At 45.9% G+C, this 20,403-nt stretch overlaps 1 protein-coding gene and 1 pseudogene across 1 annotated transcript in view; one reads left to right on the top strand and one right to left on the bottom strand.

Annotated features, from left to right (window-relative positions):
• TAF1 (TATA-box binding protein associated factor 1) overlaps positions 1–20,403 on the top strand; it is a 178,546-nt gene that overhangs the window by 131,327 nt on the left and 26,816 nt on the right. The gene's annotated exons all lie outside the window — the stretch shown is intronic.
• On the bottom strand, positions 7,980–8,902 carry LOC112615192 (annotated as a pseudogene).

The raw sequence follows: 20,403 nt of genomic DNA, 5'->3' as shown, positions 1-20,403 counted from the left end.
GCTGGGTGACAGAACAAGAATCTGTTTCTAAATAAATAAATAAACTTTTGTTCATCATAAGATATCATTTTAAAAGGTGATGGGCTGGCAGAAGATGTTTCCAATTCATACAACTGATAAAGAATAACTCTCCTGGGCCAGGCACGGTGGCTGAGGCCGGCAGATCACCTGAGGTCAGGAGTTTGAGACTAGCCCGGCCAACATGGTGAAACCCCGTCTCTACTAAAAATAGAAAAAAATTAGCTGGTTGTGGTGGTGGGTGCCTGTAATCCCAGCGACTTGGGAGGCTAAGGAAGGAGAATCGCTTGAACCCGGGAGGCGAGGTTGCAGTGAGCCGAGATCACGCCATTGCGCTCCAGCCTGGGCAACAAGAGTAAAACCCCTTCTCAAAAAAAAAGAAAAAAGAAAAGAAAAGAATAACTATCCTGACCCAGCTGCGGTGGCTCATGCCTGTAATCTCAATGCTTTGGTGACTGAGGTAGGAGGATCACTTGAGCCCAGGAGTTCGAGGCTGCAGTGAGCTGTGATCACACCACTGCACTCCTCCAGCCTAGGTGATAGAGCGAGACTTTGTATCAAAAAAAAAAAAAAAAAAAAAAAAAAGAGAATCCTGGCCAGGCACGATGGCTCACACCTGTGATCCCAGCATCCCAGAACTTTGACGGGCAGAGGTGGGAGGATTGCTTGAGCCCACAAGTTTGAGACCAGACTCGGTAACATAGGGAGGTCTATCTCTAGCAAAAATTCTTTTTAAATTCTGAAAAAAAAAAAGTAAGACTATATATCAGTAAGAAAAAGACAAGCCATCCAATGAAAACTGACCAAAAAACATAAAGCAGCATTTCACAGAAGAGGACACAGGAATGGCCAATAAAACTTCTGATTCATCCATAATCAGAAAAATGCAAAATGATCATGATGAGATTCATTTTGTACCTATCAGATTGAAAAATATTAAAAATATTAAATATTAAAAAGCCTTACAATACTAGTGTTGTCAAGGATGTTAAGCAATGGAAATCCTACTAGCAGAAGTGTAAATTGATATAATCACTTTGGATACTTTTTTTTTTTTTTTTTTTGAGGCGGAGTCTCGCTCTGTCACCCAGGCTGGAGTGCAGTGGCGCGATCTCGCCTCACTGCAAGCTCCGCCTCCCGGGTTCCCGCCATTCTCCTGCCTCAGCCTCCCGAGTAGCTGGGACTACAGGCGCCGCCACCACACCCGGCTAATTTTTTGTATTTTTAGTAGAGACGGGGTTTCACTGTGTTAGCCAGGATGGTCTCGATCTCCTGACATTGTGATCCACCCGTCTCGGCCTCCCAAAGTGCTGGGATTACAGGCTTGAGCCACCGTGCCCGGCCTGGATACATTTTGATATTTAGTAAATCTGAATGTGGTTATAACCTCTGACTTAATCAGCAAATTTTTTTTTTTTTTTTTTTTCTGAGAAGAAGTCTTGCTCTTGTCCCCCAGGCTGGAATGCAGTGGCGCGATCTCGGCTCACTGCAACCTCCACCTCCCGGGTTCAAGTGATTCTCCTGCCTCAGCCTCCCGAGTAGCTGGGATTACAGGCACCTGCCACCACATCCGGCTACTTTTTGTATTTTTAGTAGAGACGGGGTTTCGCCATGTTGGCCAGGCTGGTCTTGAACTCCTGACCTCAGGTGATCTGCCCACCTCGGCCTCCCAAAGTGCTGGGATTACAGGTGTGAGCCACCACGCCTGGCCAAAATTAACTTATTATTCATCCTTTAAGTGTTTTATTTGGCTACTGAGGTAGACAGGTAGCCCCCAGTGATCCCTACCTCCTGGTATTCATGCCTTTGTATAAGTCCCTCCCTCCTCTTGTGTGTGGGCCGGGCCCGATGATCTAACAAATGGAATACAGCAAAGGTGATGGAGCTATTACTTGCAAGACTAGGTTACAAAAGACCATTACTTCCATCTTGCTGGTATGCTTTTGCTTTCTTTCGCTTGCTTCAGGGTGATGAACTTCAATACCCTGATGCTGTGTTGTTGTGAGCTCCCCTGTGGAGAGGCCAACATGTCAAGGAACTGAGACCCTCGGTCCAACAGTCCACAAGGTACTTTATACCCTGCTAACAACCACAAGGTGAATGTGGAAGTAGATCTTGCTCCGGTTGAACCTTGACATGAATTCAGTCCTGGCCAACACTTTGACTGCAACCTTGTGAGAGACCCTGGACTGTAAGACTTATCTAAGCAGTGCCTGGATTCCTGATCCATGGAAATAGTGAGGTCAATGCATGGTTTTGGTTTAACTTTTGATTTTGAAATAACTGTAAATTCCACAGACAGTTGTAAATAAGTGGTATGGAGATCCCAATACTTTTCACTGAGCTTCCCCAAACGGTAACATCTTGCATAGCTATCGTACATTATCAGTCCCTGTTTTCAATTCATTTGAATATATACCTAGGCGTGGAATTACAGGGTCATATTGTAATTCTATGTTTGACTTTTTGAGGAACTGCCAAGCTGTTTTCCACAGTGACTGCCTTTTATTTTCCACTCCCACCAGCAATGTATAAGGGCTCTGATTTCCTCACAATCCCACCGACAGTTGCTGCTTTCTATGTGTGCACGTGCAGGTGTATGTTTTATAATAGCCTTCCTAATGGGTGTGAAGTGGCACCTCATTGTGGTTTAGATTTGCATTTTTCTCATGACTAGTGATGTTCGGCGTCTATTCATGTGCTTATTGGTCATTTGTATATTCTCCTTGAAGAAATGTCTATTCAAACCCTTTGTTCATTTTTAGATTGGGTTGTTTGCTGCTGTTGTCGAGTTGTAGGAATTATTTATATATTCCGGATATTAATGCCTTATCAGGTATATGATTTGCAAATATTTCTTCAATCCTATAGGTTGCCTTTTTACTCTGTTGATATTGTTGTTTAATGCACACAATTTTTAATTTTGATGAGGTTCAATTGACTTAGTTTTCTTTTGTTACCTGTACTTTTGAGTCATATCCAAGAACTCATTGCCAAATCCAAGGTCATCAATATTTCCCCCTACATTTTTTCTTTTATTTATTTATTTATTTTTGAGACAGAATCTTGCTCTGTTACCCAGGCTGGAGTACAGTGGTACAATCTCCGCTCACGGCACCCTCCACCTCCTGGGTTCAAGCGATTCTCGTGCCTCAGCCTCTCGAGTAGCTGGGTGGCGCGATCATGGCTCACTGCAGCTTTGACTTTTCGGGCTCAGGTGATTCTCCCACCTCAGCCTCCTGAGTGGCTGAAACTACAGGCACCCTGCTAATTTTTTGATTTTCTGTAGAGGTGAGGTCTCACTATGTTGCCTAGGCTGGCCTGGAACTCCTGAGCTCAAACGATCCCTCCTGCCTCGGCCTCCCAAAGTGCTGGGATTATAGGCATGAGCCATTGTGCTCTGCCTAAATTTTTTTTTTTTAAATTTGTTTCAGAGATAGGGTCTTGCTCTGTCACCCAGGCTGGGGTGCAGTGGCCTGGTCATAACTCACTGCAGCACCAACTCCTGGGCTCAAGCAATCCTCCCACCCCAGTCCCAGTAGCTGGGACTACAGGTGCACACCACCACGCCTGGCTATCTTTTTTGTTTGTTTGTTTTTGTAGAGACAGGGGTCCCACTATGTTTCCCAGGCTGGTCTCTCAAGAGACCCTCCTGCCTTGGCCTTCCAAAGTGCTGGGATTACAGGCGTGAGCCACAAAGCTTGGCCGGAAATTTTTGATTACTGGTTCAGTCTCTTTACTTGTTATAAGTCTAGTCAGATTTTCTATTTTTCTTGACTCGGTTTTGGTAGTTTGTGTGTTTCTAGGAATTTGCTCATTTCATCTAGATTATTCAATAATTATAGTCTCTCATAATCCTTCTTATTTCACTAACGTTGGTAGTAATGTTTCCTCTTTCATTTCTGATTTTAGTAATTTGAGCCTTCTCTCTTTTTTTCTTAGTCAATCTAGTTAAAGATCTGTCAATTTTGCTGATCTTTGAATCTCTGTATTATTAGTCTACTTCCTATTTTGTTTATCTCCTCTCTACTCTTCATTATTTTCTTCTTGGGTTTAGTTTGCTCTTCTTGGTATAATTTTCTTCATAATTACTGTACTTGGAGTATGCTGTGATTCTTGGATCTGTGTTTAGGGTATTCATCAAATTTGGAAAAATTTCAGCCTTTTTTTTTTTTAATCCACCCCTCTTCCTTCAGGGACTCCCATCACATGTACAGAAGGCTGCTTCGGATTGCCCCCCAACTCATTGATGACCTGTTCTTTCTTTCAGTCTTTTTTCTCTGTGCTTCATTCCAGTAGTTTCTATTATTATGTCTTCAAGTTCACGAATCTTTTTTCCTGTAGTACCTAATTTGCTGTTAGTCCCATCTAATGTATGTTTTTTTTTTTTTTAGATGGAGTTTCACTCTTGTCACCCAGGCTGGAGTGCAGTGGTGCGACCTTGGCTCACTGCAAGCTCTGCCTCCCAGGTTCAAACGATTCTCCTGCCTCAGCCTCCCGAGTACCTGGGATTACAGGCGCCCGCCACCATGCCCGGCTAATTTTTGTATTTTTAGTAGAGACCAGTTTCACCTTCTTGGCCAGGCTGGTCTCAAACTCCTTACCGCAGGTGATACAATTGCCTTGGCCTCCCAGAGTGCTGGGATTACAGGCATGAGCCACCACACCTGGCCTCATCTAACACATTTTTTTTAAAATTTAGATATTGCCTTTTTTATCTCTAGAAGTTTATCTTTTTAAATATCTCCTGTATCTCTACTTAACATGCTCAATTTTTCCTCCACCATCTGGAATATGGTTATAATAACCATTTATCATCCTTGTCTATTAACTTTATCACCTATGTCATCTCTGGTCAGTTCCTATTGATTTTTCTCCCCATGGTGGATTACATTTTCCTGCTTCTTTGCTTGCCTGTTAATTTTCTACTGGAGGCCAGACATTAAAAATTTTACCTTGTTGGGTGCTGGGTATTTCTGTACTACTGTAAATATGCTTAAGCTTTGTTCTGGGAAGTTAAGTTATTTGGAAACAGTTTAACCTTTTTAAATGCTTGCTTTTAAGCTCTTGTTTGCTTAGTTGATTTTTAAGCCAGGATCAAAAAGTAGCCTTTTAATCTAGGACTAGATTTGCTTCTCTACTGGGGAAGTATTCTACCCAGTGTCTTATGAAGTTTTCCCACCCACAATCAGGCCAGTGGGAACACAAACTATTCTGGTCCCTGTGTGATCTTTGAGTATTTGTCTCTCTAATCCCTTCAGGTGGTTCTTCTCTTAGCTTTAGGTGGTTTCTTTCTTTCTTTTTTTTTTTTTTTCAGACGGAGTCTCACTCTGTCGCTCAGGCTGGAGTGCAGTGGTGTGATCTCGGCTCACTGCAACCTCCACCTCCTGGGTTCAAGAGATTCTCCTGCCTTGGCCTCCCGAGTAGCTGGGACTACAGGTGTGCACCACCACGCCCGGATAATTTTTGTATTTTTAGTAGAGACAGGGTTTCACCATATTGGCCAGGCTGGTCTCGAACTCCTGACCTCATGATCCACCCACCTCAGCCTCCCAAAGTGCTGGTAGGTAGTTTCTTTATGGGCATGCACTGACCAATCCCCAGCTGAAGACTTGAGAGACATCCTCTGCAGATCTCCAGAGCTTTCTCTTGGTGCAGCTATCTTTTCTCCAGTTTTCTGTCCTGTGAACTTTAGCTACCTTGGCCTCCTAGTCTTCCAAGTCTGTCTTCTTAGCTCAAAAAGACTGCTAGGCTCTGCCTGTGTTCCTCCTCTCTGCACTGTAGCCTAGAAACTCTCTCCAGGTAGTATGCTAGGGCAATTATACAACTCATCTTGTGCTGGGCACAGTGGCTCATGCCTGTAATCCCAGCACTTTCGGAGGTCGAGGCAGGTGGATCACCCGAGGTCAGGAGTTCGAGACCAGCCTGGCCAACATGGTGAAACCCTGTCTCTACTAAAAATACAAAAATTAGCCAGGCATGGTGGTACATGCCTGTGATCCCAGCTACTCAGGAGGCTGAGGCAGGAGAATCGCTTGAACCTGGGAGGCGGAGGTCACAGTGAGCTGATATCGCACCACTACACTGCAGCCTGAGCAACAGAGCGAAACTCTGTCTGAAACAAACAAATAAACAAACAAAACAAACAAAAAAAACTCATCTTGTTTGTTTCTCCCCTTTCTCTTGTCACTATCATATGCTGCCTGATGTCCAGTGTCTGGAAACCATTGTTTTATATAGTCTGTCCCTTTTGTTGCTATTGTTTTAGGCAGTAGGGTGAATTACTCAATCTTGGCCAAATGTAGAAGTCCCGCTGCCTCTTTGTGATACTGGGGTTTAAGATGTCACAGGTCGGGTTTTTCTGGTCAGTGAGGGTCTGGCCCTGAGAGACGGGGCTGAAATGGAATAGAAGAGCTCCTGGAGTGAAGGCAGAATTAGAAATGTAAGGCTAGGCTGGACGCCGTGGCTCATGCCTATAATCCCAGCACTTTGGGAGGCCGAGGCGGGTGGATTACCTGAGACTGGGAGTTCGAGACCAGCCTGACCATCATGGAGAAACCCCATCTCTACTAAAAATACAAAATTAGCCAGGCATGGTGACACATGCCTGTAATCCCAGCTACTTGGGAGGTTGAGACAGGAAAGTCACTTGAACCAAGGAGGAGGAGGTTGCGGTGAGCCGAGATCACGCCATTGCACTCCAGACTGGGCAACAAGAGTGAAACTCCGTCGCAAAAAAAAAAAAAAAAAAAAAAAAAGTAAGCCTAAATTGTTAAGTGAGTCACTCATGTGGATGCTCAACAGGCAAACTAAGTGGAAACAGAACTGGTATTACAGACATAGGGATGAGGATGGCAAAGGGCCTGGAGGAATACATTAGCAGTAGCTTCAGAGAATTACAAAGTATTTCTTACAGCTGGAATATAAAGTACATAAGAAGCTGCTATGGTTTGAATGCGTCCCTTCTAAAATTCAGTTGTTGCCTTCGTGATAATATCAAGAGATGGGTCTTTTTAGAGGTGATTAGGCCATGAGGGCCTCTCCCTCAAGAACAGGATTAAGGCCCTCAGAAAGGAGAAAAGAGGCTTTTTAAAAACTCTTTTCCCCTCCTCCTCCACCCCCTCCACTTTCCCCTCCTACTTGTTCCAAAAAAAAAAAAAAAAAAATTGCCCATAAAAGTTTCTGGATGGGAAAAAAAAAAAAAAAAAGAGGCTTCACAGAGCATTCAGTTTGCTTGCCCTGCCACCTCTATCTTGTGAGGACACAGAATTATTTTCCTTCGGAGGAGGCAGCCCTCACCAACAACCCAACATGCTGGCTCCTTGATCTTGGGCTTCCCAGCCTTCAGAACTGTGAGAATACAAATTTCTATTCTTTAAAAATTACCCAATTTCAGGTATTCTGTTATAGCAGCACAAAACAAAGACAGAAATCATGTCAGGAAATGAAATGGACAGGTGACTATATTTGAAGGATCCTGTCTGTTATACTAAGGAATTGGATATTTTCTTTTTCTTTTTCTTTTTTCTTTTTTCTTTTTTCTTTTTTTTTTTTTGAGACGGAGTCTCACTCTGTCTCCCAGGCTGGAGTGCAGTGGCGCGATTTGGCTCACTGCAAGCTCCGCCTCCCGGGTTCATGCCATTCTCCTGCCTTAGCCTCCTGAGTAGCTGGGACTACAGCCGCCCGCCACCACGCCCGGCGAATTTTTTTTTTTTTTTTTTTTTTTTAAGCAAAGACGGGGTTTCACCGTGTTAGCCAGCATGATCTCGATCGCCTGACCTCGTGATCCGCCCGCCTCGGCCTCCCAAAGTGCTGGAATTACAGGCGTGAGCCACTGCGCCCGGCTTCTAACGTTCTTTAAAAATATACATTTTACACTCCCTGCACCTCAGCAAAGGTGGCAATGTAATCAACACACTGGCTTATTTTGTTCTCCTCACTATTAGACGCATGTCCCCAAACTACCTGTTATAAGCCCTGTTTTTTTTGGACTTTTCAAGGGCTTTGTCCATCGTTCTTCCCCCGGCATCCGGGACAGTACCACTTGGGCTTTGGTTTATAGTTGAGACTCACATACGAGAAACGGAACCACTCGATGGGGCATTCGTTGTCGCAGCGGATCATCTCTCATTAGAAGCGCTCGCTGGAGTCGATGGGGAGGTCTGCGGGGGACGCCTGCCGCTACACCTTGGCCATGGAGCTCTGCTTCTTCTTGGAGGTCTGGGCTTTCTTCTCCTTGGGCGTGCCCGAGGTGACGTCGTCGTGGTCGCTGTTGCTGGACGCGTTCTCGCGGTTCTCGTTGTTGCGCTGCCGCCAAGAACGTTTTGCTGTTGGGCTTTTCCGCCTGCGCGGCCGCCTCGCCCCTGGGCCTGTCCGGGAGGACCTTGCCGCTGTCGCCCGCCGCGTCACCCTGCTACTGCTGCGCCTGGGACGGCTCCACGTGGCTGTCCACCTGCCGCGTGCAGCTCTCCACCAGCTCCTCCCTCTGGCTCACGATCTGGATCTTCTGGTCGCCCGGCTCCTAGCTGCGGATCAGGGTCCGCTGGGCGCAGGATGACACCTGCGGCTTCTGCGCGCAGTTCGTGTCGCCGCGGACCTTCTCGTAGCACTCGTCCAGGTCCTTCAGGGTCTCCTCCAGCAAAGTCTCCGCGCCTGGAGCCCCGCTAACTCACGCCTCCCCCGCTACGCGCGGCCGCATCCTCCGGTCTGCAGAGGTGCGGCATGTGACCGTCTGCGAGCCGGTGTCGCGGTACGGCGGCTCTAGACGGGCGGTCCGAGCTGCAGCCCAGGCCCCCAGCCCCCAGCCCTGGCCCCGGCCGGACCTCCGGCATTGCTCCGCGGCTGGAAGCGCAATGCCGTTCTTACTGTGCTCCGTTGCAACCATTTTTACTTTCTTTGAACTTTTTTTTTTTTTTAAATACGGAGTCTTACTCTGTAGCCTTGGCTGGAATGCAGTGGCGCGATCTCGGTTCACCACAACCTCCGCCTCCTGGGTTCAAGCGATTCTCCTGCCTCAGCCTCCTGAGTAGCTGGGGCTACAGGCGCGCTATGCCTGGCTAATTTTTTGTATTTTTAGTAGAGACGGGGTTTCACTACATTGGCCAGGCTGGTCTCGAACTCCTGACCTCGTTATCTGCCTGCCTCCGCCTTCCAAAGTGCTAGGATTACAGGCGTGAGCTAACTCTTACTTTGTTTTCTGCTTAAAACTCACATGATCTAATTGGCATGTCTCCAAGCAAACACGCTCCAGCCCTTAAGAAATGTGCTCTCTGTGCTAAAACCTTGTTACAATGTCTTAAGTCACGGTCCAAAAAGCCAGATTGTTTTCTCAGACGCTGTCAAATAGCTCTGCATTCACCGCTGCTATATCTTTCCTACTCTTCCAGAATCTCTGCTTTCAGTTGGAAGAAGTGGAAATGCCCCCTTACGTTCGCAAGGTTTTCAGCTTTTGCCCAGGCATTGTTCTGTAGAAGTGCTTTGTGGGTTACTTGTGGAAGTGCTATTCAACCCTGTGTAAGGCAGTAGGAGCAGATAGAGGTCAGAAAGTTTGGTAAATTCTGTGACATACTGCAGATTCATAGTTTAGAAAAACAGCACCTCCACCGGGTGCAGTGGCTCATGCCTGTAATCCCAACACTTGAGGAGGCAGAGGTGGGAGGATCTCTGGAAACAAGGAGCTGGAGATCAGCCTGGGCAACACAGGGAGACCCCCACCTCCACCCCCATATCTACAAAAAATTTTAAATATTAGTTAGGCTTGGTGGTTCTCCCCTGTAGTCCCAGCTATTTGAGAGCCCAGGAATTTGAGGCCTCAGTGAGCTACAATTGTGCCACTGCACTCCAGCCTGGATGACAAAGCAAGACCCTGTCTCAAAACAAACAAATTTTAGCATTATATGCCCACCGTTTTGCACCTTGCTTCTTCCACTTGAGGCAAGCTTGTCCAATCCGCAGACCGTGGGCCTCAGGTGGCGCAGGACTGCTTTGAATGCATCTCAACACAAATTTGTAAACTTTCTTAAAATATTATGAGATTTTTGGGCTGCATGCAGTGGCTCATGCCTGTAATCCCAGCACTTTGGGAGGCCGAGGCAGGCAGATCACCTGAGATCAGGAGATCAAGACCAGCCTGGCAAACATGGAGAAACCCCATCTCTACTAAAATACAAAAAATTAGCTGGGCGTGGTGGCACGCACCTGTAGTCCTAGCTACTAGGGAGGCTGAGGCAGAAGAATCGCTTGAACCTGGGAGGCAGAGGTTGCAGTGAGCCGAAATTGTGCCACTGCACTCCAGCCTGGGCAACAGAATGAGACTCCATCTCTAAATAAATAAATAGATTTTTTGGCAATTTAAAAAAATATAGCTAGCTTATCAGTTACTGTTAGTGTTAGTGTATTTTATGTGTGGCCCAAGACAATTCTTCTTCCAATGTGGCCCAGGGAAGCCAAAAGATTGGACACCCCCGAAAGGGTATATCCTGGAAGTATATCTTTCCAAGTGAGTCTATATAGAGCTGCTCATGGTTTTTGTGACTGCATAGTATTGTGTCCAGAGTTGATTCCTTCCGGTGGGTTCTTGGTCTCACTGACTTCAAGAATGAAGCTGTGGACCTTCATAGTGAGTGTTACAGCTCTTAAAGGTGGCACAGACCCAAACAGTGAGCAGCAGCAAGATTTATTGTGAAGTGTGAAAGAACAAAGCTTCCACTGCATGGAAGGGGACCCAAGTGGGTTACTGCTGCCGGTTGGGGTGGCCAGCTTTTATTCCCCTATTTGTCCCTGCCCACGTCCTGCTGATTGGTCTATTTTACAGAGCGCTGATTGGCCCATTTTACTGAGTGTTGATTGGTCCATTTTACAGAGTGCTGATTGGTGCATTTACAATCCTTTAGCTAGACATGGAGCACTGATTGGTCCATTTACAATCCTCTAGCTAGACAGAAAAGTTCTCCAAGTCCCCACTCGACCCAGGAAGTCTGGCTTCACCTCTCAATCCCCACTCCAAACAGGACACCCCAACTGCTGTTGGGAATTGGGCAATGACCACTCTAGCTACTTCCTGCTGGATAGGGGTGAAGAAGCAGCCCTGCAGTTGTAGTATCCTCCAAAGGGGAACTCTTTAGGCCAGTCAAAGGGCCAGTAGGTTGGTCCAGGGGTCCTCAGTAGAAATTATTAGTTGAGCTCATTTGGAATTCCATTTGTAAGACCATCTGTAGCTTGATGGCCTCGATCCTAGAGGAAACAAATTTGACAAGGAGGTTAAAAATACAGGGCCGGAAGGAGAGTAATAGCAAGATGGCTGTCACGGGACCTAGAAAGGGGAGAAGCCATCTTGCCCAACTCCAGAGGTTGGTATAAGAGTTTGAGAGGCGTTGTTTGATTTCAGAAGCCTTTTCCTGTAAACGCCAAGCAGCATCTCGTACTATCCCTGACTGGTTGGTGTAAAAACAATACTCTTCCGCTAAGAAGGTTCAGAGTCCTCCTTTCTCAGCAGTGAGGAGGTCTAGGCCTCCGTGGTTTTGGAGAGTTGCTGCTGCCAAAGAGTCTATTTGGGATTGTAGAGTAAGGATAGATTCTGTTATTTCTTGTAAACTGTCTAAGAAATCCTTTGAGAGTGTGTGGTAGTAGGATAATGAAATAGATAAACCTGCTATTCTGGTTCCTGTAGCAGTGGCCATTTCTAACCCTATAAGTAGGGGTATTAGTTGTATGGCCCAGTGCTGACGGACTTGAGCTTTGAGGGGCACTGATAGGGTCTGATTTCCATAAGATTAGAAGTTAGGATAATACATGTTACACTGTTAACTTTTAGCAAACTTCACTTTTGTTGGAAACCTTGTAAGTTTGGGATTTTAATTTTTCTTTGCTATTAATAAAATCTCATTCAGTTCATATTCACTTAGAATTGGTATAGAAGGCTCCTTCCTGATTCTGTAAGTACTTTAAGGTTTGGCTGAGTGCAAACAGCTCACATGTTTGAGCAGACCAATTATTGGGTAATTTTCCTAATTCTGCTTCTACAAGAGTTTCCTTATCACTTACTGAATAGCCATTGTGTCTTTTTCCCTTAATCCCCCAGAAGGAACCATCTATTGTCCTGTCCTGAAGGGAATTCCTCCTATATCTGGTTGGATCTTTGTGTAGTAATTAATTAAGATTCCCTGTTAGGAAACCTGCTGGGTTAAGGATTTTTGACAGGAAGGCTATGGGTCGTCAGTGGCCTCAGTGCTTTCGGGCTACACTCTTGTTTACACTGACCACTGACAACAAGGTGGTATTGGAGTGTTACAGGGTCATGGAGAAGACCTTCAATTATCATTTATAGGTTTTAAATTTACCCTGGCTTTTAAAGGAATAGGGCACACTGTTTTTTCTTTACTACTTCTCTCTCTCTTTGACTTTCTGTTTCGCTCTTTGACTCCTTCTTTGTCTCTGTCTCTTCCCCTCTTGCTCTTTGACTGCCTCTTTGTCTGTCTCTTCCTCTGCCTGTCTCTCTCTTTGACTCCTCCTTTGTCTGTCTCTTCCTCTCTCTCTTTCCTTATCTCTTTGACTTTCTGTCTCTCTCTCTTCCTCTCTCTCTGACTTACTGTCTCTCTGTCTCTTCCTCTCTCTCTTTCTCGTTCTCTTTCTCTCTGACTTTCTGTCTCTTTCTTTCTCTCTTTCTCTTTGACTTTCTGTCTCTCTTTCTTTCTCTGTCTCTCTCTTTCTGTGTCTCCCTCCTGCCCCCTTTGACTTTCGCTTCGGCAGTGTAAGACTGCCACCTCCTTGGGTGTTTGCACTGCGTGCAATAACTCCATGATTTCATTGTGGTATTTAATGGGGGTTCCCCCACAGGTTAGGCATTCCCTTTCTTTCCATATTGCAGCATGGGCATGTAGGATTAGATAAGCATACTTGCTATCAGTATACACATTTATTCTTTTTCCCTTTCCCAGTTCTAAGTCTTGGGTAAGTGCCACTAGTTCTGCTAACTGGGTGCTGGTCCCTGGGGGAAGAGGCTTACTTTCAAGTACTGTTACATCACTAACTATGGCATAACCTGCCTTTCATATGGCATTCTCCACAAATAAACTTCCATTGGTATATAGGTTAAGGTCAGGATTAGCTAAGGGACTTCTAAGAGATCCTCTCGGTGGCGTAAGTCTGGACTATAATTTGTTAACAGTCATGCTCAATTGGTTCTCCATCCTCTGAGAGAAAAGTGGCAGGGTTGAGGGCCACACGTGTGCTTATTTGAAGCACCGGTCCCTAAAGAAGTAGCACCTGGTATCTGAGCAGGTGGTTGTCTGATAGCCATAAACTTCCTTTGACACCTAGTATGCCATTTACATCATGAGTAATCCAGATAGTGAGATACTTTCCTTGTATTATTTTGATAGCCTCTGACACTAAGACGGCCACCGCCGCTACGACCCATAAACAGTGAGGCTGGCCTTTTGCTGCTGCATCAATTTCCTTACTTAGGTATGCCACTGGTTGTGGGGTTGTCCCATGAGTCTGAGTAAGGACTCCAAGAGCTATTCCTGCTCTCTCTGTGATGTATAAAGAGAAGTTTTGTCCTGTGGGAAGGCTTAAGGCTGGAGCTTGTACTAGGGCCTGCTTTAAGGTTTTGAAGGCCGTTTCTACCTCTGGTTCCCATTCTACTAGATGAGTATTTGCCTTCTGGGTCTCCTTGATTAGAGTATAGAGTGGTCTGGCCATCTCGCTGTATCCAGGGATCCATAGTCGACAAAAGCCAGTGATTCCAAGGAACCCACAACTGTTTTAATGTCTTAGAGCGAGGATAAGCCAGTATAGGCTGTATTCATTCCTTGCTGAGGGCCCTGGTTCCTCTGGCTAAGATTAGGCCTAGATATTTGACTTGTAGGCAGAGCTGGGCCTTTGATTTATACACCTTGTACCCTTGATTAGCTAGAAAGTTCAAGAGATCCAGAGTAGCCTGCTGGCATGACGCTTCCAAACTGGTAGCCAAAAGTGAATCATCCACATACTGAAGGACCAGAGTGCCTGGACTTGAGAAGTGGCCTGGATCTTGCCCCAGTGCCTGACCAAACCGATGAGGGCTATCCCTAAATGCTTGGGGCAAGACCGTCCATGTAAGTTGGGATGTGTGGTCTTGTGGGATCCTCAAAGGCAAAGAGAAACTGGGAGTCAGAGTGCAGGGGAATACAGAAGAAGGCATCCTTGAGGTCCAGAACTGTGAACCATTCTGCTTCCTCTGGTATTTGAGAGAGCAGGGTATAGGAGTTGGGTACAACTGGATATAGAGGAATTACTGCCTCAATGATGAGTCTAAGATCTTGTGCTAGTCTCCACTGACCGTTTGGTTTTTGTACTCCTAGAATTGGGGTGTTGCAGGGACTGCTGCATTTTCTTACTAAGTCTTGAGCTTTTAAATGTCTAACAATATCCTGTAATCCTTTGTGAGCTTCAGGCCTTAAGAGATATTGCCTTTGATAAGGAAAAGTGGTGGGGTCTTTTAGCCTGATTTGGACTGGGGGGGCATTTTTTGCCCTTCCGAATTGTCCTTCTGATACCCAGACTTCAGGATTGATTCCCTCCTCAAGCAGGGGACAACAAATGGTTAACTTGTTCCCCATATTCACGTAGATGATAGCTCCAGCTTTGGCTAATATGTCCCTCCCTAATAAGGGTGTCGGACTTTCAGGCCTAATGAGAAAGGCGTGTGACAAAAGCAAAGTCTCCCAATTACAACTGAGGAGGTGGGAGAAATACCTGGTTAAAGGCTGTCCCAGGATTCCTCGGATGGTAACGGACCTCAAGGACAGCTCTCTGGGACAGGAGATTAACACTGAGAAAGCCGCACCAGTGTCCAGGAGGAAGTCAATTTCCTGGCCCTCAATGGTTAAACATACCCGGGGTTCAGTGAGGGTGATGACATGAGCTGGCGCTTGCCCTGGGCACCCTCAGTCCTTTTGTTGGATCATCTGGTTGGGGGCTTCTGACCCAGAGAAACTTTGCACCTTCCAGTGATTGGCTCGGCATAGTGGACATGGGCGAGGGGGCAGCTTGTTTCTTGTTGGACAATCTTTTTTAAAGTGTCCTTGTACACCACACTGATAACAAACCCTACCGGGTGATTGGCCTGCTCCATTTTCTGTCCTTTCTGAACTACCAAGGTTTGTTTGTCTGAGGGCCATGACTAAGGCTGCAGCCTTTCTCTGATCTCGCTTTTCCTTTTTGGCCTGTTCCTCTTGGTCCCTATTATAGAAGACCGAAGTTGCCAGGTTTAATAATGCCTCCAGATTTTGTTCAGGGCCCAGGGCTCGCTTTTGGAGCTTTCTCCTGATATCTGCAGCTGATTGGGTAATAAACTTATCTTTTAGGATCAATTGACCCTCGAGGAAGTCAGGTGACAGGGGAGTATATTTTCTTAAGGCCTCCCATAGCCACTTGAAGAAGGCAGAAGGATTTTCTTCCTTTCCCTGAGTTATGGTGGACATCACTGAATAATTTATGGGCTTTTTCCTAATTCTCCTTAGTCCTTCTAGAACACAGCTCAGCAGATGTTTATGACTCCAGTCCCCATGATGTGAGTCTAGGTCCCATTGGGGATCCATACTGGGGACGGCTTGCTGACCGGTAGGGAATTTGTCCCTTTCTTTGGCTGTCATTCTATCATCCACTTGACTAAGATACCAGGTATCTCCAAACTCTCGGGCTGCAGCTAAAGCCACATTCTTTTCATTAAAGGCCAGGGTTTGATCTAACAATAGCATGACATCTCTCCAAGTGAAATGGAAGGTTTGCCCTAGACCCTGTAGGACATCTATATACCTTTCAGGATCATCTGAAAACGCCCCCAGGTCTGCCTTGGTCTGCTTTAAATCAGAGAGGGAGAAGGGGACATGTACCCAGGTTGGGCCAAATTCCCCTCACCCTACAGCTTGAAGGGATCATAACCGATAGCCCAGGGGTTTTTGTGGTCTCTTGGAGATTTCTTTACTTCTTTCCTTCTGGGTGGGGGAGATTAGAGGAGGATTATCATTAATAGGAAGGGGAGCTGTAGGGAGGCTAGGATATGGGGGTAAGCTGAGAGGTCCTCCTGTGGGATGTAAATTGCAAGCTTTGCATAGTTGTGAATTCTCCTTCAATGAAAAGAAAGCTTGGACATAAGGTATTTCACTCCATTTGCCTTCCCTCTTACAGAAAAGGTCAAGCAGGAGGACAGTATTGTAATTTATACTTCCCTCAGGTGGCCATTTTTTCCCATCAGAGAGAGAATATTGGGGCCAGGCCATAGTGCAGAAAAAAAATAAGCCGCTTATTTTTCAGGGTTTGTGGGTCAAATTGGTCTCAATGGCTTAGGATGCATTTCAAGGGTGAGCCTGTTGATGCCTGAGTGTTTCCCATCTGAAAGAAAAAACCGCCCATGGTTTTGGTTTGTTTGTTCCCCCCACTGGCCCAAGAACCCACAACGGTCCCTGGACCCTGCTGATAGGAACAGTTGTGCTCACCGACGCAGCAGCAGAAACCTCACTTGCCCAAGAACCTGCAACGGTCCCTGGACCCTGCTGATCAGAATAGTTGTGCTCACCGACGCAGCAGCAGAAACCCTAGTTTTCCTCTTAGACCACAAAGAGGACCAAGGAAGGTCAGATTTAGTGGCCCTTACCGACACATTCTCAGAAACCTGTTAGAGTCCTAAGTGTTCTCCTGCTAGTATTGGGACCTTACCCCTGTCCTATAAAGGTATTATGCCCAAAAAGGCCGGGTGTGGTGGCTCACGCCTGTAATCCCAGCACTTTGGGAGGCCGAGGTGGGCGGATCACCTGAGGTCAGGAGTTCGAAATCAGCCTGGCCAACATGGTGAAACACTGTCTCTACTACAAAATACAAAAATTAGCCAGGCATGGTGGCAGGCGCCTTAGTCCCAGCTACTTGGGAGGCAGAGGCAGGAGAACCATTTGAACCCGGGAGGTGGAGGTTGTAGTGAGCCGAGATCAAGCCATTGCACTCAAGCCTGGGGGACAAGAACGAGACTTCTCTCAAAAAAAAAAAAAAAAAAAAAAAAAAGATGTTATGCCCCCAAAAATGAAGTGGAGGGCCATATCCTGAGGGAGGGAAGGGATCTCCAGGGTTGGAAGAGTGACGCCTTCTGTCCTCGCTTCTCATCATATGAATAGGAAGGATATCATTTCTGAGGCTCCCCATATCCTAGCTTCAGGAATAACTTTTGTTAGGCCTGCTAGTCTGAGGAGGGATCCTAAAATTCCAGATAGTGCCCCCCCACCACCGACAGGGCTTTGGGCAAAAAATATGTCTTTCTGATTGCTGAGCCCAGGTACCTAAAGAAGGGAACAGAGTCCTGAAGTTTATACTAGAAATCATTCTTCTAGGAGAAACTAGAAAAGCACCGGAGACAGGGAGTGGTTTTTAAAAGTGGGACAAGTCTCGGAGAAGAGAGGTGGGAGGAAGTTTGTCTGATAGGGGTTGAGACCCAGGAGGCAAGAATCAGGATAGATAGGATAGATGGGCGAGTCTTGTTTGGGCGACATGACTTTGAGAGTTCTGCTCATGGCTACAGGGTCAACCAACTTTTTGTCGGGACCCCAGAGCTGAATGGCTTTCCTCTCTGTTGACCCTCAGCTCAGTCCAGAAGTATAGGAAAAGTGGAAACTGGTTCTAGTTAAACCAACACTCCCAACTCCTAAGAGTTGGGGGTTGTTAGAGAGCGCTTTCCCAGAAAGCCTGACACCCGTGTCTTTAGTCTGGCGGCTGCGCTAGTTGCTTTTAACTGGCCAACAGGTGCCTGGTATTTAGCCCCTGAATGCTAAGGAAAAATACGACAGACTAGCAAGTGAAAGGGGTCCAATGGTACCCACTGCTTGGCGATAGTCCCATCTGGGTTGCCAGGATGTGTCTGGAGTTGGTTCCTTCCAGTGAGTAGTTGGTCTCACTGACTTCAAGAATGAACCCATGGACCTCCACGGTGAGTGTTACAGCTCTTAAAGGTGGCACGGACCCAAAGAGTGAGTAGCAGCAAGATTTATTGTGAAGAGCAAAAGAACGAAGCTTCCACAGTGTGGAAGGGGACCCGAGCAGGTTGCTGCTGCTGGCTGGGGTGGCCAGGTTTTATTTCCTTATTGGTCCCCACCCACATCCTGCTGATTGGTCCATTTTACAGAGTGCTGATTGATCCATTTACAATCCTTTAGCTAGACACAGAGTGCTGATTGGTGCATTTTTACAGAGTGCTGATTGGTGCATTTACAATCCTTTAGCTAGACGTAGAGCACTGATTGGTGCATTTTTAGAGTGCTAATTGGTGCATTTACAATCCTTTAGCTAGACACAGAGCGCTGATTGGTGCATTTACAATCCTTTAGCTAGACACAGAGTGCTGATTTGTGTGTTTTACAGAGTGCTGATTGGTGCATCTACAGTCCTTTAGACACAGAGTGCTGATTGGTGCGTTTACAATCCTTTAGCTAGACAGAAAAGCTCTCCAAGACCCCACTTGACCCAGGAAGTCCAACTGGCTTCACCTCTCAGTATGACACTGCTAGTTGTACCACTGCATATTGAATCAGTGTCATACTGGTGGACTTTTATGTTACTTTTAATTTTTTGCTCTTGCAGACTGTTTCAGTGAATATTTTTGTACATGTGTCATTTAAAATATATACTTATAGGCCTGGTGTGGTGGCTTATGCTTGCAATCCCAGCACTTTGGGAGGCTGAGGCAGGCAGATCTCCTGAGGCCAGGAGTTCGAGACCAGCCTGGCCAACATGGCAAAACACTGTCTCTACAAGAAGTACAAAAATTAGCCGGGCATGGTGGCACATGCCTGTAGTTCCAGCTACCTGGGAGGCTGAGGCAGGAGAATCGCTTGAACCCGGGAGGCGGTGGTTGCAGTGAGCCAAGATCCCGCCACTACACTCTAGCTGAGGTGACAGAGTGAGAGTGTGTGTGTGTGTGTATCTATATTTATATATATTTACTTATAGAATATATAGAATAAATTCATAGACTATATGTAGAATGAATACATATAGAATACATTCCTTGAAGCAGAATTTCTAGATCAATGAATATGGCACTAACAATTTTGATTGGCCATGAGGAAGCTCTATCCAGTGATCTCTTGAACACTGTGGCTGTGAGCCATCCCCTTCCTCAGAGTCTCTGCTGTTGCTATCAAGGGCAACTGTTTCCACTTGCAGAATCCTCCCTCTTTTCTGGAGTATGTGATAAAACGTCTTATCTAGTGGATTTGTATAAATCCTTCATGCACGGAGAATGCTTTGTATATGTGGTGTAATGTGGCTGGTTCAACTTTTTTTTTCCCACAACCTTTTACTTGTCATCATAATCCTGGTTATGGAAGCCCTCTGCTGACTTCCTGGCATCTTCCTTCTTTTCCTCTGTTTCGTTCTCCCTCCTCCTCCTCCTCCACTACCAGCAGACTTCATATAATTTCACCCACTAAAAGGACACTTTTTTTCCTTTTCTTTTTCTTCTCTTCCTCTCCTTAATTTCAACTCCACTAGGCTACAGTTCCCAGTTATTCAATCAAATGAATCTAGGTGTTGCTGTACAGCTATTTTGTAGACGTGATTAAAGTCCACAGCCATTTGACTTTAAGTAAGGGAGATTATCCTTGATAATCTGGGTGAGTCTGATTCAATCTGTTGAAAGGCCTTAAGACCAGAGCTGAAGGCCCTGTGAACAGTATTCTCCCTGTGAATAGTAGCTTTAGCATGTGCCTGAGAGTTCCAGCCTGCTCTTCTTGATGGCCCACCCTACGGATTTCAGACTCGGATTTCACCCTACAGATTTCACTCCCTACAACAGTGTCAGCCCATTTCTTGCAATGAATCTCTTCATATATATCTTCTACTGGTTCTGTTTCTCTGATTGAACCCTGACTGATACATCCTTCAAGGTATTTCCTCCATCCAGTCCGGGAACTCATTTCATTGATAAGACAAACATAGGGAGGGACTCCTCAGACCCTTTTATCTGCCCCTCAAGGGGAAAACCAATTTCAGTGAATAATTACAGAGAACTACCATTGCCTCTGATAGAAAATAAAACATTCTTCAGGGCCCAGAAAGAGTTTCCCAGTGTCAGGAGCCATGTGCCATGGTAGTCAAATGGAACCACCCTATTGTTGCTTAGTTGGTTGGCTGATGTCAAAATGCTGTTAATTGCATAAAAAAGAGAGTAGACCAGGCACATTGGCTCATGCCTGTAGTCTCAACTATTAATATTTGGGAGGCTGAGGTGGGAGGCTTCAGCCCAGGAAATCAAGGTTGCAATGAGCTGTGATTGAGCCACTGCACTGCAGCCTGGGTGACAGAATGAGACCCTGTCTCAAAAAAAAAAAAAAAAAAAAAAAAAAAAAAAAAAAAAAAAAA

This window comes from Theropithecus gelada, chromosome X (assembly GCF_003255815.1).
Source record: "Theropithecus gelada isolate Dixy chromosome X, Tgel_1.0, whole genome shotgun sequence".
Classification (NCBI taxonomy): Eukaryota; Metazoa; Chordata; class Mammalia; order Primates; family Cercopithecidae; genus Theropithecus; species Theropithecus gelada.
Note: the sequence above shows the minus strand (reverse complement) of the source record. Positions and strands in the feature narration are given on the sequence as shown.